This window comes from Acomys minous (genome assembly GCF_964271855.1).
Source record: "Acomys minous genome assembly, chromosome: 15".
Lineage (NCBI taxonomy): Eukaryota > Metazoa > Chordata > Mammalia > Rodentia > Muridae > Acomys > Acomys minous.
Window position 1 is genome coordinate 68,756,875 of NC_140497.1, and position 26,288 is coordinate 68,783,162.

Sequence of the window (26,288 nt, forward strand, 5' to 3'; positions counted from 1 at the left end):
TCTAGTTTCTCTCAAAATAGAGCATAATGATAGCTTTCAAAGGACTGCTTCGATTGTGTTCATTCTTAAAGAAATAGATCAATATAAAAGCCTTTATAGAAATATGTGGAAAATTCATAAAATATAATGAATGGAAATATAGACATCTGACAGCATAAAAATAATCCTGATTATAAATGCTAAGAATATATATTTTAAACTTGTTCTAGCTCTCATTATATCCTAGATAACTCAGATGTTTGGTGTGAGGAGATCAAAGTATACAAGGAAAATATAAACAAACTTCTAGGGCTTGCTGAGTAAACTATTATAAAATAAAATATCTATTTTAATAAGAAAGTTGTTTTTAGGCCTGATAGATGTTTTTAAGTTGACAGAGACTAGATATGATAGATACTGATTTACATTCAGAATTTTAGACTCACCAAGATAGAAAAGATGTTTTCTTCAAGGGTGCCAAATAGAAGTAGGCCAAACACTGTGAATGTAAAATTTATATAATCCCTGATTGTTTTGTTGTTCTTCTTGCTGAATGTATTTATTGTATATATGTGTAATCATATAATGTTTATGTAAAATAAATAAATTCATTTTTAAAAAGAAAGAAAAACGCTAGAGATCAAGTTGTATTTCATGCCCTTTAGTCTCACAGAAGCGTCCATAATACTTGGTGAACGAATGAATTGAATGAGTGAATGAGCAAATGATGAATGCTAACAAATGGTTTGGTAATGTGATGATAGAGTTACAGGAATTTCCTTTGCACCATTTTCCAGTAGCAAATTAAACATATTTACCAGAAAATAGCAGTGAGTTAAAAAACAATGTATCAAATTATTTTAAATATAAAATATATTGGCATACAACTAGAGACAATGGCAGCTCTAGTTAAAGCCACAAAATCAGACAAGAAGACATGAATTCGAGTGAAAAAAAGGACTTGGAGGGGAGGACAGAGTTGGCGTTAGAGGCAAGGAGATCCGACAGGGTGATGAATAGGATTAAGCAGAATGCACAAGCCACTTGTGCGAAACTATCAATATGCAAATGTAATAAAAATTGTCATTTTAAAAAGTGAAGGGAAAATCGTTAAGATATGTCTAAACCAATATGGATTGATGAATTTTTATCAAACGAGAATCTCGATGACGGCAACTGTACTGTCTTTAGGTGCTTCTGTATCAGACTATTCCCAGCTCTTAGGAGACCAAGACAAATAAGCAGTCACTATGGCCATAATGTCAATGAAGCCTCAAGAGGGGCATCACTGGTGTGAGAGAGCATCCAAGCCAGTGCTGTCATGAGGCATGGACCTCGGAGACCCTGCCTCTTGCTATGGTATTCTAAAGAAGCTTCATGAGCTTTCCCAGGCATATCTTACTAGTAATTCATATTATATCTCCATAGTATTTGTGCTCTTTTTGGGTGTTATGGAAACTTTACTCACCTGTACTTTCACAGAAAAGACTTGCTTGCTTTGTGTGCATGCGTTCACACTTTGATGCTTCACATATAATTAAATAATAACGTGCAACTAGAGACTTTTTTACTTCAAGACCCTTGTGGTTGAACCAGCTATCTGATAGCTAAAATTAGCCTATGTAGGCTTACCCATAGCCTTTTAATACAACTTGCTCTTTTAAAAATTGTTCTTGCAACTCTCAGTGCTCCATCCAGAGTGCAGCTTCAAGTCCCAGTGTCTGTCCAGATCCCCCACTAGGTAGAGTCTCTCAGAGGGGATCTATGTTGGACTCGTATCCACTTATAAGAGAGTATGTACCATGTGTGTCTTTCTGGGGTCTGGGTTACCTCATTCAAGATGATCATTCCTAGTTCCATCCATTTGCCTGCAAATTTCAAGATTTCTTTGATTTTAATAGCTGAATAGTATTCCATTGTATAAACATAGCAAGGTTTCTTTATCCATCCTTCAGTTGAGGGACAGCTAGGTTGTTTCTAGATTCTGGCTACTACAAATTAAGCTGCTGTGAACAGAGTTGTGCAAATGTCCTTGTTCCGTGATGGAGCATCTTTCATGCATATGCCCAGGAGTGGTATAGCTGGGTCTTGAGGTAGAGCTATTCCAAATTATCCAAGAAACCTCCAAATTGATTTCCAAAGTTGTTGTACAAGTTTTCACTCCCACCAGCTATGAAGGAGTGTTCTCCTTTCTCCACATCCTCACCAACATGTGCTGTCACTTAAATGTTTTATCTTAGTCATTCTGATAGGTGTAAGATGGCATCTCAGAGTCATTTTTCATTTCCCTAATGACTAGAGACATTGAGCATTTCATTAAGTGTTTCTTGGCCATTCAGTATTCCTTTGTTGAGAATTCTCTGTTTAGTTCTGTATTCAGGAAGAGTGGGAGATGGAAAGGCCAGGAGGGAGCAGAAGATCTGCAAGGAGACCATCAAGATCTGCAGATCTGCACACAGAGGGGCCTGCACAAACTGATGTGCGAACCAAGGACAGTGCCTACAGAGGACCAAGATCCCTGTTCAGATGTAACTGATGGACTGCCAATTCTCAATGGGCGGGAGGACTGCTGCTGAACCTCTGACATGACTCTGGTGCCCATAATTTGGTCACTGCCCCTTGGCAAGATGGCCTAGGTGGCACACAGAGGAAGGAGATGCAGACTATCCTGAGGATACTTAATAGGCTGTTGCCAGACAGTTGGGGTAGAAAGGTGCCCCCTAGAGGAGGGGAATAGGCAGAAGAGAGAGGGGGGTGAAAGTGGGGAGATAAGAGGGAGGGAGGGGATAAGAATCCTGATGTAATATGACTAAATTATAAATAATTAATCATTTATTCCTGTAATTTTTTAATTATTTAACAAAGAAAGTCCTTCTCGAAACTTAGCATTATCTATTGAATTCTAAAAGAATTAAATTTGGGGATAGTCTTCCTGTCAGTCAGTCTCCATTCTCCTGTTATCCCAACCACTTTACACATAACAACAAAGGGCTTCCGTACTGCCTAAGTCTAACTGGATGCTGGCATTGTGGATAAGTGCTGAGGAAGGGGCATTTGGATAAGGAGACCAAGAGGTCACATCTGGTGAGCAAATCTCAGAGCAGGAGAACCCCTAATGTGGCCTAATAGTGTGCATCACAGTAACCTACCTAATAGGTTAATTGGTACTGCCAATTATGAAGGAAAACGCCATCGTTACCTAAAATGACTTCTTTCAACTATTATATCTGCTTAAAAAAAGGGGAGAGAGGAAAAAAAAGAGGGTGAAAGGTCCAAGAAGCCACTGATTTCATAGGAAGATCTGCTCTCCTGCTCAGTTCCATCTCACTGAAAAAAAAAAAGAACTATTAACACTCTGCAATGTGCTTATTACATTATAATAAATAGGCATGGTTCTAGAATTTACCCTGCTACATTCTTCTAGTCACCTGGGAGGGAAAGAAATCTATGTATAATAAATATGTATCTCCAGCCTTCAAACTTTGCCATTTTTTTTTTGTCATATTTGTCAGACCCAGGGTCTTCATTTGAATTTCTAGTTTAATCAACAATAGTAGAAATTTCTGGGACTTGGAGGTTAGACAAATAGTAGTAAATGAGAGAAAAAAAAGGTAATAGGTAATATGCTGTATTTTGGATGCTTAAAACCCAGGTGTCTTATCTCTAGTATTGGTTTCAGTAGTAAGTTTGTTTTTTCCATGCCTTGATAATATTGTGAAATTATTTATTCTATCTTGGTAAGATGTCAGGGAAGTCTTCCCCAAATAATTGGCTCTGAAGCTGAGCTAAGAAAGATACCAAAGAACAAGCTGAGACAACCAGTTTCTGTGTCTTCTCTCTGGAAGGCCAAATCTCCCACTCCTAGATTTCTTTGGTTTCTTATGCTTCTCTGCACATGACTGAAGCCACCTAAGCTTTTCTCCATCCACTTTACCAGGTCCATTGATGTGGTCCTTGTCCCACATGGTCAGCCATGAAAACACACATGCAAATAATATACAAACTGAACAAGGTATGTTCACAAATACATACTAAACCAAAGACTTATCTTTTCAAGAAAGATTCCAACTCATTCATTCCTTCTACAGTACTGTCAACTTTTAATAGAGTACTTTTAAAAGGTCTTCAAAAGCCTCAGAGACCTCCAGAATGTGGCATTTAAAGATGTTTTTATTATTCTAAAGACTCTTTGACAACAAGACAAGTTAACTCTTGGCAGTATCCCAGCCTACCTCAAAGAAGATGATGAGCATCAAAGAACCTCCTTATGGAGATGACTTCAAGTGTGGCAGACCGGCCACTGGGCAAAATGTCCTCATTTGTGCCACAGACAGAATTCTCCCTAAGAATAGGCAAGCTTAGATGCAGGCAGAGTCGACAGCCAAACTTTGCCAAGACAGGGTAAGCAAGTCTTCATTAGTTCCTGTCTCGCAGGTGAGTCTGTCGGATAATTGGGCTAAAAGGCTGAAGATGATGCTCCAACATTATAAAGAGTGTTGGGTGACTGTTCAGGCAGTCAACTGTCCCTGTCATTTTTTTATTTTGGAAGCTGCTAACCTGCACTTCCTGTTCACTTAGGTAATTAAGCTTTGTTCTTTCTCAAGTCTCTGATCAGGTTGAAGACCAGATAATTTAGTCTTACAATTAAGCTTAGTTGGTTAGGGGTTAAGATGTTTTTAGACCTAGATAGATGTTTTAAGTTAATAGAGATAAGATATGATAGATACTGATTTTCATTCAGAGTTTTAGATTCAACAAGATAGGAGCGATGTTTACTTCAAGTTTGCCAAATATGGATAGCCAAATCACTATGAATGGAACATCTATATGATTCCTGATTGTTTTGTGGTTCCTCCTGCTGTATGAGGTTTTTTATGAGTAATAATATAAATGTATTTGTTAAAAAAGAAACATAAAAATAAAAAATAAAACTTTCAGATTACAATTTATCCCAGTTAAAGGTTATCTTGCTCATCATTGTATCTCTAGCACTTAGAACAATGCTTTTTAGAAAAATCTTTTTCACTTTTTTGAATTACAAAACATGATTCTCCCACTTCTTTTTTCCCTCCAAGGCCTCCCACACTTAGCTTGTATAGATTAAAATTACTTCTGGAATTTCACTAATTGTTGTTGAAGGCCAATACCAATTTTTATATGGCTCTTTAATACCTGATATACTAAATCATTGCCTACCATATCTTCTATAACCATTACTATCAAGACACTGGAGTTGGTATTTCACAACGATAAGTCCTCATTTACTAAATATATAGCACAGTACATTAAAACTATAATATTCTGGTAAGATGGCGGAAGTTGGGTCCAAGTCAGTGTTGTTCGTGTGGCTCGGTAGCATTTGCCAGTCACCCATTGCAGAAGCAGTTTTAGGAAAATGGGCAACTGATGAAAATGTTTCAGATAATTGGGCCATTGACAGCAGTGCCGTTTCCTACTGAAACGTGGGCCAGCCCCCAGACTCAAGAGCTGTCAGCTCCCTAGGAGTCATAGCATTAGCACAGCTCATAAGGCAAGAGAGATTACAAGAGAAGCTTTTGCCACATTCGATTATATAGTATGTATGAATGAAAGCAACTTGAGAGATTTGAATAGAAGTAGTAATCAAGTTAAAAAAAAAAAACAGCGAAGCTAAAATTGAGCTGCTTGGGAGCTAGGATCCACAGAAACAATTCATTAGTGGAGATCCTTATTATGATGATGACTCTGACTTCTGGCTAGTGTACCAACAATGTCTTAGGTGCTGCAAGGCTTTCCTGGAGAAGACTCACTAGCCAGTCCTGCCCACAACCATTGAGAAACTCACTCACAGTTGCCATGTACAATGGCTGTGGCAGTCTTTAGCCCTGTGTCCCACATGACTTTTCAGCTGACAGACTGCATATCTTTAAAATAATTGTAGGTAAAAATTAAGTGTATGTTCAGAAAGATACATATTTGAGCTGGAGAGTTGTACATGTGGATAAGCATCTTTAGACTAGTTGAACCTCTCACTTTGCCCTAATTAACAGAGACCATTATAGAGAAGTGCAACCAAACAAATGCAAATGGTCCACCCTGAAAACATACATACAAGTTACAGTATACAGACTGACTGTTATATTTAGTAATATGTATATATATGTAAATACATATATGCATGAATTAAAATTAATGAAAAGGGAAGCATGGGTTTGAAGGAAAATGGGAGAGTTTGGAGAGAAAAAGAGGGAGAAATTAGCTTGAATTAGCATCATAAAAATAAAAATTAATTCAGAGTTCTCAAATCTGTTCCAACCGACACATCTACAATTCGACTCCCGTACTTAAGGCTCAGGTATCTTGTGGAAGATGCAGCAGAAGACTGTAAGAGCCAGAAGAACAGTGAGTTTGTTGTGAGATTGTGTCTCCTAGGAATGTCAGAATATACAATCATAAAGCCTCACCAAAATGACAGCACGAACAAGAGTTGAGCAAAGATAATAAGACGTGCTAATGGAAAACAATATTTTAATCATGAAGAATCTTAGTAACTCTCTTTTAGATTAGATTCTAGATGCTATCTCATCTAATTTTTATAACAACTTTATGCAGTAAATGGTCCACCAGCAACTAAAGTATGACTCAGGAAAGATAAATATCTTATACAGGCAACAGGTCTTCTATACTAAAGTCATTCCCTGTGTAGTGGAAAGAGGGCTCTTTAATACCTGAGACAAGACAACACCACACTATCATCTACTCAATGACCATTATTAAACACAGCTCATTCAAGGCACTGCAGTTGATATTCGATTGTAATGAGTGACCATATATTCAATTTTGTAACATTTTGCTTTACAACTACAATACTCCAGTAATAATATCAATACTAATAGTAATTTAAGAAATTCCATAGGTATGGGATGAAGTCACTGTCTCTTATAAGGTAGGCCCCAGAAAGTGGGAAGTAAAATCTTCCCTAGTACCCTAGGGACAGAAAGCTATAGGGAAAGGGAAGTTTGTGATTGGTATAATTTGTCCCTTGAGTAAGCACCTGAGAAATGAAGTCTACTCATAGATGAAAAAGATAAATCAGACAAGTAGAAAATAACATACCAAGATAAATGGACACAAACACACACACACACACACACACACACACACACACACACACTTGCATTTGTACATGTGATAGGGGACAGAGAGATGGAGAATTGAAGAAAGTTAAAAAGAAGTGGACAGTAGTAAATGACACAACGTCCTTGTAGAAGATCCAGGATAAGAAACACAGGTTGTCGTAATTTATAAAAAGCTGTTTGGAAGTGTTCAAGGCAAATAGAAACAGCAACAAAGCCGGACAGAACAGGCACCTAGGATGTGGTAAGTGAATTGTTAGGTTTAAAAAAAGAGTGCATTTTATGCAAACAAATTTTCTCAGTAAAGCAGCACTTGTATCTCTATATGAATCTACAATAAATCCGGTGTTGACTCTACCTTCATGGGGTCTGCATATCTCAGATATCCATCTCTACAATAATGCGAGAATCAACTACACTATCATCTTTTCTGGGTAGATAAAGCAGCTCCTTAATCAGCCGTTATGACTTACACACTTGTCTCTCTAATCTATTCACGGTCACAGGGTAGCAGGAACATTCTAGTTAAAAGACTGCTTCTCTAATCAAAGGCCAGCAACTTTTCTTTCACATAGTCACAGTTTTTACAGGACTTTTGTGATGTGTCCCTTCCACAAGAGCTCAGTTTACACACTCATTTACAACTACAGTGCCCCCCTTTTATACTCCGTAAGTGAGTCAATACAGGCTTGCAAGGAGCCTTTGTTCATGTTGTTTCTCCTGCCCAAAATACTAATTATTTCAGATAATCTTTGATAATTTTCTCCTTGTAATTTTCTTCATTTTATTGATGTTCATTGATATAAAATATCAATTTTTAGTGATATACTCTCCTAGCAAATAATATGCACTTACAAAATCCTCCCCTACCCTTGGCCTAGTTCTATATCCCTTACATGGTCTCTTTGTGAATTTGACTTGTTGGAGGTTGCTCTGATGCATTTTGACGCTAATTACTGCTTGCTGTCTCTGTGCCCCATCTGAACCTTGCAGGGAAATGGGATAGGTGTGCCTAAGTTTCCAGGGCTTGGGGAGACAGAGAAAGCTTGGGAGGAAGAGACCAGAGGAGAGGAGAGGAAGAAAAAGGCTGCACCATGGATTAAGCAGAGAAGAAGCACATGGCCAGCATGGATGGAGATTTGACCCAAATGATGATAATTAGCAAGTATTTGTGATTATGGTTGAGATGTAGCTTGACAGAAATTACTAGAAGCAGATGGCATGAGATTAGGGCAGGGATTCCATACTTGCCCCCACTATGGGAAGTAGTTTAGGGCATTAATATCTGCCCTGCCCCAGGTTAACTAAAGCTATTTTATAATATAACAAGTGTCTGTGTCTTGATTGATTGCTAGCAGGTTAGAAAATACTGCCGTAATAATAACTATAGGCCTAATAATTAAGATTATTAGCACATGCTGGTAAATTAACCACAAGATTGACTGACCACCATGCAGCACTCTATGTACTTTACAACTTTCTGTGTTTCGTATGTCACCATGTACTATAGCAGTGTCCTCACCACAACAGGACATTTTATCAGGTGTACTGAAGATACTGTATCTTTAGGGCATATATTACACCAGTTTCAAAATAAGGATAGAGTAAATGCCTGTTAAATGGAAAAGGTAGATTTTTAGATGAAAAGGTTAGATAGGGAAAGCAATGAATGGTTGATTAAGTGCATATGTTAGATGAACAATATATGTATGCTTATGAAAGTCAGACAAAAGTTGGATGCTGAAGACACAGAAAATTAATAATATATAAACTCCTCGCAGTGGCAACAGAATGTGAACTTGATAAAATAGAGTTGCAAAAGTATATACTGCCTCATAACCACATATATTATCAAAAAATCAAAAGTAGAAAAGAAGGAATGTCGGCAATGATGAGGAAAAATTGGAGCCACTGTTGACTGTTGGTGGGGATGTAATGTATATTATAAACTAGTGTATGTGGAAGTTCATCAAAACTTCCACAGCATAGTTAACAAATGGTCCACAAAGTATGTCATTAATAAAACTCAAAGACTTAAGAGGAGGACTTTTCAAAGATATAGGTATCTACTTGTTCACAGCAGCAATGGCCATACTGAAATGAACAAGCAACCCAGATGTTTAGTGAGGGATGAAAGAAAAAAAAACTGATATGTTCACACATGGAAATTTATTCTGCTTTATTGTGAATGGAAATCTGGCATCTCTAAAGCACAGATGAGCCTTGAAGACATTATGTTGTTAAATAAGCCAGTTACAAAATGATACAAAGTCTATGACTCCACTTGCTGGGTAGTTGGTCAGAATCATAGAGACAGAAGGCAGAGGATGTAATTCAGGTCATGGATGATCATGACAGTTCAAAATGAATTAAAATGAATAAACATCACTGAACTCTTAGCTTAAAACTTAAGCTCATAAAATGTATCTTATAAGAATTGTGCTATAATGAAAACAAGGAAAGTCTTATAGTCTATGCCTATGTGTAATGAGTTGTAATGTCTCCTATTAGTGATTTCTCAGAAGTAGACTTTGGTGCAAAAAGTAAAGTAAAAACAAATTTTCAGTATATCAAAATAAGCTCAGTCATATTTTTAAGAAAATAAACTTTGTTGTACAAGTTAGCATTATGACTTATCTTTTAAAATCTTAAAATTATCATCTGGTAGTCCTAGAATTGCTTTAAGTATGCAATATAATTTCTATGAAAATATTTTTATTTAAGTTTTTGGAAAGAGCTACTTCAAACCATTTCATAATTTGAATCAAGAATGAAGCCTTGTAGAAATGATCAACACGTTCTGAAAACTATTTTTCAGGTTAATGGAAGATTAAAGAGGCGTTATTGTCATCCCACCTGGATCTAAGCAGAGCCCAAATTAACTGAAAAGATAAAATAAAAATGATCTCCTTCTTTTACTATCTGGGAAATAAAATCAAAGAAAAGCTCAAACATCACATCAAACAAAGTGTTCTCAACCAATTTTGCAGGCCTAGTGTGCCTCATTAGCTCTGAAAACCTGTTAGGAAGAGGCTTGTACAAGGCTTCAACACTTGGCAGCAGATTTGGCTCTTCTTTTCCTTCTATTTCCATTTTCCAACCATATTTTAAAAAACTGCAAAATCCTCCTGTGAATGTCTTCCCCACCCTCGCTAACATCACTCCCACTGCTCCATAGGAAGGTCTCATTACTTGTTTAGGTGACAATGACAGCAGGCCCCCTTCCAACTCTTGCTTTTCTTTACATGGGTTTAAGTGGTTGCAGACACAATGTGCAGTAGTTGACTACAGGCCTCGTGAGACTATGAGATGTCCTGCAAAAGTTCTGAAAATGTCCCCACCTGCAGCGTCCCCCACAAGCATCACGAGAATCACGTGTTACTGTTAAATGATGCAAATTCTAAGCACCACACAAAATCTTTAAGTTCAATTTTTTAAAACATATGAAGTGCAAGAGTCATTCAATCAGTCATTACTATATTTTTACCAGAAAGTGCATATCATTATGCATGTCTTGTTATACACACATGCAAACGTGTGTCAATTCGCATATTGAGAGAACTGTACTCCAGAACTGCTTTTCATTAGCATTGTCATACAGCGACACCTCTCACTTGATTAATAAGGAATCTGATAGTACTTCTCATTAAACTTGTGCCTTTATCCTGTGGCTTTTCTGGAACTATCTTTCTTCACAAACTGGCTTCATTCCCAGAATGAAATGAAGGCAGTGACAACAGATTCAGCCAGTGCATCTAAATGTAGCATTGTCCAAAGAAAAAAACATGACCGTGGTTCTCCACATCTCTCAATTGGAAATACACAACCAACGCTGTGGTGGTCTGAATGAGAAATACCACCCTTAAACTCGTGTATTTGTACACATGGTCCCTGGTTGGTGGCCCAGTCCAGCTATGGAACCTTTAGGAGGTGAATGGAGCCACGCTGGAGAAAAATGTGTCATAGGGGTAGTCACTGAGAGCCTTGCCTCACTTCCGATTTACTCTCTGCTTCCTGAGTGTAGATACAAATGTGCTCGCTCACTCAGCTTCCTGCTTCAGCTGCCAGCCTGCAACTGTGAGCAAAGTGAGTCTTGCACAGGAGAGGATTCTATTTGGAGGCCAGAGGCAGGCGCACAGGGCGCAGTCATAAGCCCGAGAGTGCAAAGGATTGTTTTCAACAAGAAAGCAAAGAGAAGCTTGCATAATTCTGATGCCGAGCCTTCCAAGAAAACTAAGCCTGCAGACACACTAATGTCAGACGTACAGAACACTGAACTAAGAAAAAAGTCACTAATCCATCTCTGTTTGTTTATACCATCCAGATTCGGGTGATTTGCTACAGTAATCTTAGGAAACTAATACAACCTCCCCCCACCCCCCCACCCCCAGCCGCCGAAAAAAAAATTTCTCTTTAAATATCTGGTTGGGTCACTTGCTCATTTGTTTCTAAACTAATCACGTGGACAGGAACAGATCAACATCATTGGCTCTGATGAGTCATGTCGGGCAGAGGAATTGTGGGACTGTGAGGGTCAAACACAAAGAACAAAACTGTCGCATTTGATCTCTTCTTCCTTTTTTACTTCCTATGTTCAACCGCAAAATTCCCCAGACTTTGCCTTGTAAACATCTTTTTGTCTGCATACATACTTTTGAACTTTTGATTCTTTAAAGTATTCACAGGGTTCAAACATTGTGACACTTGTTTTAAAAAGAGAGAGAGAGAGAGAAAGAAAATGTCAAGAAGCATCCTTAATATTTGGTTACACACTGGTTTTTATGTACTGCACAAATTAATATGTTGAGATGCTGGCCCTCGTGGTTATTATCCGGTGGGGCTTTTGATTGGTTACTAAGATATGATGGCTTCCTTGTCCTGACTGGTGCCAGGGGCTTTACAGAACGATCACCTGAAGCTGACTCTACAAGAACCTCGCGTTCTGTAGCTCAGTGGAGGCGTTTGGCAGAGGTCGATGTTCCTCCAACCCAGACCTCAAATTTCCAGCTTCCAGACCAGAGAGGAATGAATTTCTACTGCCCGTCAGCAGCCCGCACTCAGCTGCTTTGCTACAGTAGCTCAAATGGCCTAAGACACCACAAATGCCCCACTCACTGTTCCCCACAGCCTCACAGGCAGGTGTTTTTATTACTTTCTCATACACTGTCTCAATGCTTCTATATGCAAATATGTGACATGGGGTTATATCCCTGGCTTTTTAAGAAACAACACAGTATTCTGAAATCTTTTCTGTAAGTACCACAGATAGCCTTGCACATTTTACATGCCTTTGCCACACTTTCACATTCAGCTACACAATTTCTCTCCTGTCAGACACCAACTATTTCCAAACGCTCATGGTGCCATTCAGTGCTGACCCTGCATCGACTGGCTAAACAGCAGCAGCCATGATCATTTGAAACCTTAATCTGCTCCTGTCACTTTACTGGAGAGACTCTGATGGCCACATCCACACAGGACTAGCTACGCAGTCTCTGAAAACTGTAGGACACATTGATCAAAAATGCTTAAGAATTTCAAGATGGTAATATGAAAACAAGCATGGGCCACTTTCAAACGAGGAGTGTAATTACATACAGGTTCTTTCACGGGCTTCTATGTTATTTATACACTGCTCTTAATCTAGACCTAAACTCCTTTGCTGTTTTGTTTTCTTTTTATCGAAAGTAATTTTCATACAGTGCATCCGAATCATGGTTCTCCTCACTTCCCAGTTATCCAGCCCTTTGACTTTTCTCTCTCTTTTTAGAAAGCAAAGAGGCACATAAAAAGGGCAGATTCTTTAAAGAAAAGAAAATCATGAGAAACACACACACACACACACACACCATTAAAAAAAACACAAATAGAAAAGTGTAACATATAAGCAATGCCAAAACCAAGCAATATGAGATGATGATGTCCTCTTTCAGGATCATGTGTCCTTTTATCTTCATTCCATCCTTTCTTGTCACCTAGTATTATACAGTCTCAATCTCCTTTCTAAATGCTATACTATTCCCACACACAAGCAGCTGTCTGTGTGTGACAAAGAGCACACAGTTTCAATTTTTTCTGAATTTAGATCACCTTACTTAACATCATACTTTCCAACTCCACCCATTTTCTGAAAATTTCATGATTTAATGTTTCTTTGCAGCTGAATATTTCAATTTTTATACGTATCACATTTTTATTGTCTATTCTACAGGTGAACATCTAGATGGGTTCCATTTTCTTGCTGTCATAAACAAAGCAGGAACGAACATGGCTGGAAAATGCCTCCATGGTAGGATATGGAAGTTTGAAAGAAATATGCCCAGGGGTGGAAGATCTGTGTCAGACTGTAGGTCTATATACAGTTTTACAAAGAACTGCAAGACTGTAGGTCTATATACAGTTTTACAAAGAACCGCAAGACTGATTTCCATATCGATTGTATTAATTTGTTTTTGTATTTTAGATGATTGTTTCAATATTTTTAAAGATGATTATAAAATAAGAAAAGAACAAATGGTTCCATCTGCAGTTTTTACTTGAGAAAATAGAAATACAAACAGGCTTAGTAAATTACCACAGATGGCCGAGAAATCTGCATTATATGTTTAGCATTTTATACAAGTTGTCAGTGTGACTAGCTGTGAACCCAAGATGAATTTTTAAAAAGCGGGGTCGTTCCTTTCATTGAAAGAAAGGGGCACATGTGACAATCTTGGAGTAAGAGGTAACACAGAGAAACTGGGACACTTAGGAAACTGAAAATTTTATGAACTATTTGCATAGTAATGCTCCAAGGAATGGCTTTCTAATACTTTATCATTACTGCATATTTTGAGATATTTAGGCTTCTTTGCATAGAAATAAACTGAAAATCAGTATTATACAATTATTTTGTGATGAAATAAAATTCATATCCAAGTTTATAGATTCCAAGATTCTTGTTTTTTGTTATAACATAAAACTCAGGAACAGTCACCAGCAATATGTTCTTTGTAGTCACTGGAATCTGTAGATGCAGAAAATAAAACCACCCAAAGTTACTTAACAGTTATTTATATCCTAATATGAGTAAGTAAAAAACAACATAAAACTTAAGAATATTGAATTTAATAAATTGAGCTTTAAACATTTATCTATTTTCTCTACATGTAAATTAGTAGAAATGCATATTTATTCAGATAAATGCACTTATCTGACAAACTCTAAGTTGTGCAACGTTCGGCATATGAGTGCTTATAAACCAATTTTAGAAACCCCTAGTGAATAATTATAAAGAAAACAGTGCAAATTCGAATGTGTCTTAGCTAAAGCTGAAATCGAGGAAAGGATCAAGCAGCTGTGCTTGCCCTAGGAGATGCTAACACTAAGACCCAGAGCATGTGAGTTGGGCAACAAGTACAGAAAGGCATGCAAGTATTCTCCAGCATGTTACCGCCATGTTCAGAGCCCTGTGAATATTCATCCATGGCCATTTACTAGATGTGCCTACCATACATGGGTTGGAGCCCTGCAATGAAAGAGGAAAAAATGGAGACATTAGTCATCACAGGTCTTGCCCTTTTCCGTCCTCCATGCTTCAGTTGCTCCTCCAAAACCTAACTGACTCTGTTCAAGTTTCATTCTGCAATGTAGAGAACTCTTGATAAGCATAATCCTTTGCCCCATGATTCAAACTTACTCAATGGAACCATGCATGCGCTCATGGATAAGGCTACCGACCACAACAGCGTCTGAGGGCAAGCGGAAGGATAAGAAGCATGGGAAACATCTACGAGCTGAGTCTAAGAAAGAGTGTGGGGCTGGAGAGATGGGTCAGTGTTTAAGAGCACTGCCTGCTCTTCGAAAGGGCCCGGGTTCAATCCCTAGCACCCACATGGCAGCTAATAACTATCTGTAACTCCAAGATCTGACACCCTCACACCAACACACATAAATTAAAATTTTTTAAAAAACAGAGTCTGTTTTGAAATGATTGCATGGATATATTTGCATAAACCAATCTGTTTGGTTTTCTGATTTTAATTATATATACATATATGTACTTATATATGCATATATAGTGAGTAAATTTTTTCACACAATATACTCTAATCATGCTCTTTTCTCTCCCAACTCCTCACAGATCTTCTCCACCTTCATCCCCAACTCCTATTTCTCCCCCTTTGGAAAATAAACAAACTAGAAAAATAGCAGCATGCACCAAAAGAAATTTAAATAAAAAGCCGGGCGTGGTGGCGCATGCCTTTAATCCCAGCACTCGGGAGGCAGAGGCGGGCGGATCACTGTGAGTTCGAGGCCAGCCTGGTCGACAAAGTGAGTCCAGGACAGCCAAGGCTACAGAGAGACCCTGTCTCGAAAAACCAAAAAAAAAAAAAAAACAAAAAAAAAACAAAAAAAACAAAAACAAAAACAAAAACAAAAAAAGAAATTTTAAAAAATAATAATAATAACAAAAAGGAAGCACAAGAAACACACACAACAAAGCCTATAAGAATACAAAATAAAAAAACCATAATACACAAGCAAAAGATCAGTAAGACAAAAACAAACAAGTAAACCAAAAGCCCAAACAAAGGTCTGAGAGACAGAAAGTTGACAAAAATACCATTGAGTTCAGTACCAGGCATGGGTTCCATCTCACGGAGTGGGCCTTAAATCCAATCAGAGAATAGTTGGATATTCCTACAACATTTGCGACACTGTTGCACAGTGTATCGTGCAAGCAGGTTATCTTTGTAGACTGCAGAGTCTGTAGCCTGATTAGCGTTAATCTTTCTTCTCTGTCAGCATAAAGAATTTTCTATTTCTTATAAGTGGTTTCAATACTTTCTCTAAGATCCAGTTTACCAGTTATACTATATTCCAAATCTTCATTAGACCCAAACTATGACCCAGTTGAAAATGCTGGCTGATTTTTTTTCTCAACAATTCTTATGTCAAGTCTATCCCAGCTGATATCTGTATTTCCCTGTGCCATTCTGTGGGATTCCCTACCTCAAGCCTCTTCTAGCTGTTCACTATCTCCAACTATTCTGCGTATAATCTTCTCTTAAGCGAGCCTTGATTATGAGCAAAACACAGTCGTGTGGAAATGATATCCACACATTTACTATATTTTCAAATTATGTTTTTGAGTACTTTGTGGATTGGCTGAAAGTACTGAATACTGACAGACAACTTTCAACTCATAACGGACATGATAGTGAGGGTTATTCGAATGGCGGAGGTGAAAACTTAATGTTACACCCGAAAGCTCAAGAATAAAAAAATAAAACAGATGCAGAGAACCATCGCCAAACAATAGGCCTAGCTGCGGGAGTTTTATAGAAGAGTGGGAAGAAGGATTGAGGAAGCCTTAAGGACCTACAGAGTAAACTGACCTGGGCTCCTCAGGGCTTACAGAGACTGAATCACTGGCCAAAGATGTTGCATAGGTCAGACTTAGAACCCCTACGCATAAGTAACAGATGTGTAGCATGGTCATCATGTGGGTCCCCTAACAGTAGGAGTAACTCAGTTGCCTGCCTTTGGATCCCTTCCAGCTAGCTGGGCTGCCTTGTCTGGCCTCAGTAGAAGAGGATGGTCTCCTACTGTTGTGTCCTGTTGTGATTTGAGGGGCCAGAGTGGTTGGTACTCCCTTAGGGTCCCCCCTCTCTGAGAAGAAGGAGATGAGGGAATGGGGAGACATGAGGGCATGACTAGGAGGAAAGGGGGGAGGGAAGTGGGGCCAGGCTATAAAGTGATTTGAAGAGAAAGAAAGAAGTTGGAGAGATCTCATACTAGTAACTTAATTTCACATCTGAAAGATGGAGAATAAAAAGAAAGTATTTATCCAAAAGCAGTAGATGACAAGAAATAATCAAACTCATGGCTTAAAAACAATAAACAGAAACAAACTAAATAAGCAACAAGAAACAATACAAAGAATCAATAAAAAAAAACAAAGAGTTGCTTCTTTGAGAAAAATCAATAAGATTGACAAATCCTTAGCCAAAATAACAAAAGGAAAAATTCAAATTAATAAATTTAGAAATGAAAAGCTATTTTGATAGTAGTTGTATCGAATCTGTAAATTTCTTTTGGTAAGATGACCATTTTTACTCTGTCAATTCTCCTGATCCACAAGCATGGGAGAGCTTTCCATCTTCTTATGTCTTCCTTAATTTCCTTCTTCGGAGACTTGAAGTTCTTTTCATATAAGCCTTTCACTTGCTTGGTTAGAATTACATCAAATACTTTATATTATTTGTAGCTACCGTGAAGAGCATAGCTGCCCTAATTTCTTTCTTAGCCCGTTTGTCATTTGTATACATGAGGGCTGCTTACTTTTTTGAGTTGATTTTTGTATCCAGCCACTTTGCTGAAGGTGCTTGTCAGCTCTTGGAGTTCTCTGGTGGAATTCTGGGGGTCATTCTTTGACTTCCTGCTTTCCGATGGGGATCTCCTTTTGTTTTCTTATTCCTCTAGCAAGAAATTCAAGTAATATATTGAAGAGATATAGAGAGAATGGGCAGCCTTGTCCAGTCCCTGATTTTACTGGAATTTCTTTGAGTTTCTCTCCATTTAATTTTATGTTGGCAATCGGTTTGCTGTATATAGCCTTTATTATGTTTAGTTATGTGCCTTGTATCCCTGATCTCTCCAAGGCTTTTAACATGAATGGGTGTTGGATTTTGTCAAATGCTTCTTCAGCAACAAAGGAGGAGATCATATGGTCTTTTTATTTTCAGTTTGTTTATATGATGGATTACATTGATGCATTTCCATATATTGAACCATCCTTGCATGACTAGGATTAAGCCTACTTGGTCATGCTGTCTCTCAACCAAAGAATGGATAAAGAAACTGTCATACATTTACACAATGGAATACTACTCAGCTATTTAAAAAAAGGAAATCTTGAAATTTTAGGCAAATAGGTAAAACTAGCAATGATCATCCTGAGTGAGGTAACCCAGACCCAAAAAGACACACATGGTATATACTCATTTATAAGTGGATATTAGCCCAACATAGATGTCCTCTGACAGACTTCATCCAATGGGGGATGGAAACAGAAGTTGGAACTAGCTGCTGGACTCCAAGTGAGTGTTGTATGGGAGAATGGTGGGATGGAAGGACCCAGAGGGTTCAGGAGCCCCACAAGAAGACCATTAAGGTCACCAGATCTGGCCCATAGGGGCTTGCACAAACTGTTGCATCAAGCAAGGACAATGCATGCAGTTATCTTATACCCCCTGTTCAGATATAGCCAATGGACAGCTCATTCTCCACTGTTATGCAGAGAGTGGGGACTGCCTCTAACACGAACTCTGATGCCTCCAGTTTGATCACTTCCCCTTGGTGGGGAGGTCCTGCTGTCACTCAGAGTAAGGGGAAGCAGGCTATCTGGATGAGACCTGATAGGCTGTGGTCATATGATAGGGGAGGAGGTCCCCTTCTGCCAGAGGTCTAGGGAAGGGGAAAAGGACAGAAGAGAGATAGAAGGTGGAAATAGGAAGATGCAAGTGAAGGGAAAACAATTGGGATGTAATCTGAATAAGTTATAATAAATTTTTTTAAAAGAAATGAAGGGGGAGACATAACAACAGACATGGACAAAATCCAGAGAATCATAAGGACACACTTTAAAAACAAGTATTCCACCAAATTGGAAAATCCAAATGAAACAGATAGTTTTCTCAAGGTACACCACTTACCAAAGCTAAATCAAGATCAGATAAACAATTTAAACTAACCTTTAACCCCTGATGAAAGAGAAGCAATACTTAACCAGAGTTTATATCCACCATGGAAAAACCACCATTATTTCAGATGAGATGTGCTGACACATAGCATGGCGGTGTTAATTTTCCCAAAGCATTGCTCCGTTTATGCCATTCTCTGAATTTAAAAAAAACAAAAACAAAAAAAACAAGCAGACAAACAAAAACCAACCAAACAAAAAACTTTAAAAGCATACCATTCTCTAGAAAATTATGTTTTAATTCATGAATCCCACATTGCTATTTATATGTAGACCGATAAATCATTGTGTCCTAAATTTTGCATGCACATGTAACATTTACTTATCATGTTGTTTTGGTACAAATGCTGGTGGCTGCCAAAAATTCATATGGTGAATTATGAGCCCCAAAGTGATGGTGTAAGGAAGCAGGGATAACTAGTGCACAAGGACTGTGTTCTTGTGACTAGGAATAATGTCTTTGTAAAGAAGAGCTCAGTTACCTCCCTGGCTAGTGCCTTCCATGACGCAAGTACATAGCAAGGAGATGCCATCCATATGTTACACAGTAAGGTCCTGTAAGGTCTTGCTGGACATGAAGTCAGCCTTAGACTTAGATTTTATAGCCTCCACAAATTGGTTTCTGTTGCTTATAAACTCTAGCTTATAGGGTTCTGTTGTAGCAGTGTAAACAGGTTGAAATCCTTGTCTTTATTTGTATTTCTCTTTGCTAACCTCTTCTCATGAGCAATTCTCTTCGTGTATTAAGTTCCACAAAGTCTCTGTGATCATTCAAGCACACGGAAATCCTTACTCCATTAGATTTCCTATGATGTTTGTGTGCATGTGCACAAGCACGAGTGTGTGTGTGTGTGTGTGTGTGTGTGTGTGTGTGTGTGTTGCTATTTTTACAGCATTTTGTTATGCCGCTTTGTCGTATGGTTACTTGTATACACACCTTAGCAAAAGCATCTTGTCTTCATCTGGATATGCCGTAGCTCCCCATTTTATCCAGGTTATCTGTTCAATAAGTACCTAGTAAGCTAATACAAGGCATAAAACAAAATTAGCTGTTCACATGTTTGAAAATGCCTATGTTCTGTGAGGATAATCACCATGAAATTATTGATAGCTCAATATGAGGCAAATAAGGAATGCTCCAGAGGAACAAATGTATGTATAATCTGTTGAACATCTAGCAAATAATGACGTTCTAAATGCGGCGCTTCTACAAGGCAATGAGATGCTCTGAAATTCAGGACTCTGCTTTGGTATTGACTAAGATCACTAATGGATTAAAAAAAAAAAGTAGCAAATAAAGGCCAAAATAGTTCTTCGTTGGATACCAATTAACTGCTAATCTGTTTGCTCTAATAGGCCACTATTAGGGGAAATGATAAAATTAGCTATGCACATAAGAAACATTTATTGCCTCCATATTACATTTGCCCTGGGACCAGTGCAACTCAGCAAACGTGTACAATGAAATTGGACCCAAAACAGTATAAAGTAACATAAGCTTTTATCCCTACTGGCTTGAAACAAGGTTTCTTATAACTCAAACCCTAAGCATTCAAAGAAAGTGAGAAAATCTGTTTCTTCAAATGCTTTTAGAACTGGAAACTTCTGAATTGCTTTCTGTATCTTGAGTCTATCTAAATCCCTGCTGATGTGGCCTTCCACTTCCAGCAGGATTCCACTGCTCCGGGGCATCAGGCAGTCTTGTTAATAATGGCAAATCCTTTCGGTCACTGGTTGGTGCTGTTGGAGCTTTGATTGACAAGGTAATAAAAGTGTTAATGAGTCTGAGCAGTACAGTCAGGGATCAATAGCTGCCAATAACAAAAACAATTCTGATACTTACATTTACAGATTTCCCCCACCCCCTACCCCCCCCCCCGAACCTAGTTAACTGTTTCGCATCAAAACAGAAGCATTCCATTTCATAACTGATCTTTTTTCAGACATTGGCAAAACTATTTATAGGCGTTGTATAGAAGCATGACCATGACCACATGGGTATTGTTCCTTCAGTCATGCCTGCTGGCTGACTGCAGTTTGCCCTTCACAGTCCTGATGGTCTGAAGATGGTGACTTTCTGGGAAACATGACATTGATAACAGACCTTTATAGCTTGGCTCTCCGGGGCAACTTGATCATTTTTTTTCTCAGCCTCAGATTTCACATCTGTCAGAAGACACTGTTTCCCTTGCAAGGTATTGAGTAGGTTAAATGGTATGAAATATGCAGAAAGCAGAGAGTGTCTTGACATATGAGGTGTTCCAGGTTAGTACATGTGAATGCCTTACACATGGGCCACGGTTTAAACAACGGTTGTTCATCTGTGTTCTGCTGCTCTGCTTCATTTGGCGCATCAAATTGTTGTGGCTGCTGCCCGGATTTTTAAGGTATGGGTGAATATTCACAATATGTTTGTGATATGTTGCTTCCTGGCATTGTATGTCTGTGACGCCAGCTCACTACTCACTACATAATCCTAGTTGGACTGAAATACATATTGTAAATAGACCAAGCGGGCCTCAAACTCAGGGATTTTCGTTTGGTGGTGGTTTTATCTTGAGTTCTTTTCAAAATCTTTTTTTATTTCTAATTGATCCTTTAAAAGTTTTCTTTTTAATTTGAATCAGTTAGGATTTGCTTCATAACAAAGCATCTCTAAAATTAGTGGCTTACATCAAGCCATTATTGTCACTCGTGCTCTTAGGACATACTTCAGGATGTACTTCTAGTCTGGGCCAGCACAATTTCAGGGCCGGCTGGTATAGGATGATCTTTCCAGGTCTAGAGGTTAACGTGTCATGGGAGGGCACAGAGATAATGTGACCACTTGTATCTCATCCACTGTCAGGCTAGTCCTAGTCTTTATAAACATCCTAGTCACTAGACACTAAGGAACAGCGGGTACGGCCAGAGCCAATAACTTTCCGTCATATCCACTAGCATCTTACTGAGCTATGTAAGGCTTTATCATGATCCAAGGAATTACTGAAATCTACAGAGGGAATCACTGGGGAGGCAAATCACTGAGGCCATTTCTTCAACAGAAGAGCACGCTCAGGTTTTGTTTGCATAAAGATCATTAAGAAACACGTGGAGGGCTGGCGAAAGGGCTCATCTGGTAAAACGCTCTTGCGAACAAACCTGGCAACGTTAGCTCCACCCAACCCACATAGAAGAAGGCAGGAAACACTCTTACAAGTTGTCCTCCAAACTCGTAACCACATGCCACAATATATTCATGCAAGCACATGCATGTATGCACACACACACATACACACACACACACACACAAAAAAAAAAAAAATCCATAAATGAAATATGATTTAAACTGTAAAGGAAAAATAGATTTTTTTCCTATAGACCAACAATTCTTCTCAAAGATAATGAAGTCAGGGTTAAATCAAAAGCTGTAAATGTGTTCTGTTTTATATTTCCACTGAGTGTCTGATTAGCTTTAAATTATAGAGCACGCCGAGAAAGAGGTTTGAAACAAATAGACTGATTATACCACATGTGACCTTTTGGTTGGAAGCTCTGATCTGTGGGAAAATGTTATTTTTATCTCTCCAGTTGGGAAAGCATGGCATTTCTTCTGCTATCGTTGTTTTTCACTGAAATAAATTGTTCTTCAGTTAATTATACTTTTCAGTTTCAGAAAGAAACCAATGCATCTTAGTCTTTGATTTGTTCATATTTCTGTGCCTTGTGCCTTCTATTTATTTGTCAATTTTAGTCTTCATGATATGATCTCAGAACAAAAGAATTCCCTTTAAAAATGACAAAAGGGGCAGAAGAATTGTCTTAGCTCAAGCTGTCATAACAGAATATCTTAGAGCAAAGGATGTGGAGGAGTGGGGTGGTGTGCTTAAAATCAGAAATTTATTTTCTCACAGTTCTGGAGCCAAGAATCCCAAGATCAAGCTCCCACCTGGTTTGATTTGTGGGGAGGATTGTTTTCCTCGCCTCTGGCTAGCCAATTTCTCACTCTGTGCCTACAATGGATAGAGATGGAACTCCATCATATCTCTTCTTAAAAGCACCTAAAATATATTGTATTGTCACACAATACGCTCAGAATTACAACCTCCCTCACCAGATTCATATGCTGAGGGTATAGCCTTCAGTGTGACTGTTTTTGAAGACATGGTCTATAAGGTTAGAGCTGCAATATACAAAATATTTTAAATGGACTGACATAATTCAGTCCACAGCTAGAATTCTGGAAAGGGAAGAACACTTATATACTTCTTTTAGTTAAGGCTGACTATACTGTGTGATGATTATAAAGCTTCTTCAATTCTCCATGTATCATTGGCTAAATATAATACAACTGAATGATGCAAACAAAATAAAACTCAGATATTCTGATGCATATATAACTGAAAGTAATATTTACTGGACATGACCTGAAACAGTAGCTAGAAAATACTGTCAAAAAACTATGTGAACCTCAGTGTTTATTTCTTATAATTAATAAAAACATAGACACCTTTATTGAACTATTTCCTATGAAACTTTCCCTTTATTTTATTGACATAACTATGGTTTAAACAAAAGTAATGTGACTAAGAGGCAAGCATAAAATTAGACTCCTAAAACATCTTACTTCAGAATAGTCATTGTCCAAAAATCTGAAAAAGTAAAGATTTTATTTTATAGTCATTTCTGAGAAATGTAGAATAAACTTAGCTAAAAATATGTGAAGATGTTTTCTTTACAAAAATGTTGTCACATCTTCCTGAAGAAATATATGCAAAATTATCTAGTGAATATATTTAAGAACTGTTGAAGATTCTGTCCCCATTAATCTTTCTATTTCCTATGGCCACAGAGAAGTCTGAGGAATATCTGGTTTACTACTTATGTTACTTCCATATCTTGGAAGCTCTAACTTGTGGATTCCTGCTAAATTTCAAAAAGACATTGAAAAATCTAGGAATAATCTATCCAATGTAATAGCAACACAAAATGTTATTATATTCATTGACTTCTATATTAAACACATTACAAAGAAATAGTGTAGTTAGCATGCTTGGCAATATATGTTAGACAGTATGTTGTTACAGATTTTTTTCTAAACACATCCTGGGGTATTTAGAAAATTTAGAAAAATTTAGATTGCTAAGAAGTTGTGTTAGTCAACATTAGGTTGATGCATAGGACACCACATATTGGTAAAATAGCAGAAGTTTTTCTCTCATGTTTCTTCAGATAAGAAACCCTAAGATAAGGTGCTGGCTCGTCCAGATCTTCGGTGAGGACATGTACTTAGCTCACAGATGACTCTGCTCTTTGTATCATTGAGTGGAGGAGGAGGAGGAGAAAGCAAGAGAGCAGGGGACAAAGACAAAGAGCACTTTGGCCTTTCTTTACCTAGTGCAATTTCTGTCACTCTGACAAAATCATGAAGGTTGTTAATTTATGAAGAGGGACGATTTGGTTTGTATCATAATTTCAGAGGTCTCAATTTATGGTCTGCTTTGAGCCTATGATGAGCAGCACATCATAGTGGGATTTCATGGTTAAGGCAACTGTGTACATCATGTACACTGCAGGATGCAAAAACAGAAAAAAGAAGAAACCAGAGTTTCAATATCCTATTGAAGAACACACCATTTATATAATAACTTTCTTTTGCCACATTCCAACTCCTGGAGGTTCCATCACACCCTAAGAGCACTACAGTGTAGGGAACAGGTCTTTAACACATGTGTATTTTGGAATAATCCAATATTCAAAACTATTGTAAATGTCAATTTTATGATATCATGGCTTTATCAGTATGATATTTAATTACACTTAATCTTTCTCACCCCACTCAGGCCAATCTCCAAGTAAAGCCACATGAAAGTTAGAGCTTTAAGATATGAATTTGGAGAGGAAATAAAATTCAGTCCACAGCAAAGGGCACTGCTGTGTTCAGAAGTCACATTTCAAGGCTAACTTATCACACTGAAACTTCCTATTAGATTAAAAAGATGTAGTTCTTGCCCCATCAGTTAGTCCATAGTTTGCCAATGATGGTAGACCTAATGACTTTAAAGCCACCTAGGGCAGATACTGCTTCCAAGAGCATCCCTGAGAAGAGACGTGAGGACTTGTTCATTAATTGTGAGAGAGTGGAAGAACATCAGCCCACCATCTCACCCTGCAGAAAGGCTCAATGACAGCTGCCCATTTTCCATCGTTTACTGCTCATCATGGATGTCATCAAAAGACTAACTAACATGAAATCAACATTAAAATTTTTTTATTTTTACTCTAATTATAGTTATCATTTTATCCATCAAACATTTATTTGGTATTCGCTAGCATCTAATGTTGGGTGTTGTAACTAGGAGATAAGTAACATTCATGCCCTCCTCCATTAAATATTTATCCAGTGCCTACTTTCACCAAGTATTATTCTCAATACCAATAAATGACATGAAAGAAATATTTTTCTCTTAGAGTTTATATTCTTAGTCAGAGGAGCAATAAATAATCCATTAAAAATAAACATAATGGTATATTAGCAGATAACAAGAACTGATATTCATACACCAGACTAGGAATGAAGGAATGAGTTGAGTATTTTCTAAGACTAAACAAGGAAGTCTGGGTAGGCTCAAAGTGAAGACAAATTATCCAAATGAAACCTGGCAGTAGGATACCCCAAGTAAAGGGAACATCCCATTGATGTTGCTGTGTGCCAAGATACATGTTGGAACGCACCAGAGCGAAGTGAGCGAGCAGTGTGTGTGTGTGTGTGTGTGTGTGTGTGTGTGTGTGTGTGATTTATTCACATTACATCTCAATTGTTATCCCCTGGCTCTAGCTCTTATCATCCCATTCCCACCTTCCTTCCCTCTTCTGCCCTATTCCCTTCCCTAGACCTCTGACAGAAAGGGACCTCCTCCCCCACCATATGACCACAGCCTATAAGGTCTCATCCAGATAGCCTACTTTCCTTCCACTGTGTACCCACTGGGCTTCCCCACTAAAGGGAAGTGATCAAATTGGGGACACCAGAGTTCATGTCTGAGGCAGGCCCCACTCTACCCAAAATCATGGAGAATGAGCTGTGCATTGGCTAGATCTGAACAGGGAGTCTAGGTTTACTTCATTCATTGTCCTCGGCTGGTGCAACAGTTTGTGCAGGACCCCTTGGGTCCAGATCTGCCAGCCTTGATGGTCTCCTTGAGGGGCTCCTGAACCCCCTGGGTCCTTCTATCCCCACATTCTTCCATACCACTCTCAATGCTCCACCTGGAGTCCAAGGGCAAGTCCAGCATCTGTCTTGATCCCCACCATATGACCTCAGCCTATCAGGTCTCATCAGGATAGCCTGCCTCCCCTTCCTCTGTATACCTAAAAGGCCACCCCATCAAGGGCAGTGATGAAACACTGGGACCAGAGTTCATGTCAAAGGCAGTCCTAGTTTCCCCCTCCCCTACATGGAGAATTAA

The 26,288-nt window shown here is 38.3% G+C and overlaps 1 pseudogene across 1 annotated transcript; it reads left to right on the forward strand.

The window, feature by feature from the left end:
- The first annotated feature begins 5,288 nt into the window (after positions 1-5,288).
- Positions 5,289-5,771, forward strand: LOC311584814 (low molecular weight phosphotyrosine protein phosphatase-like; annotated as a pseudogene). Its single transcript has one exon. The product of its transcript is annotated as a low molecular weight phosphotyrosine protein phosphatase-like (transcript).
- The last annotated feature ends 20,517 nt before the right edge of the window (positions 5,772-26,288 follow it).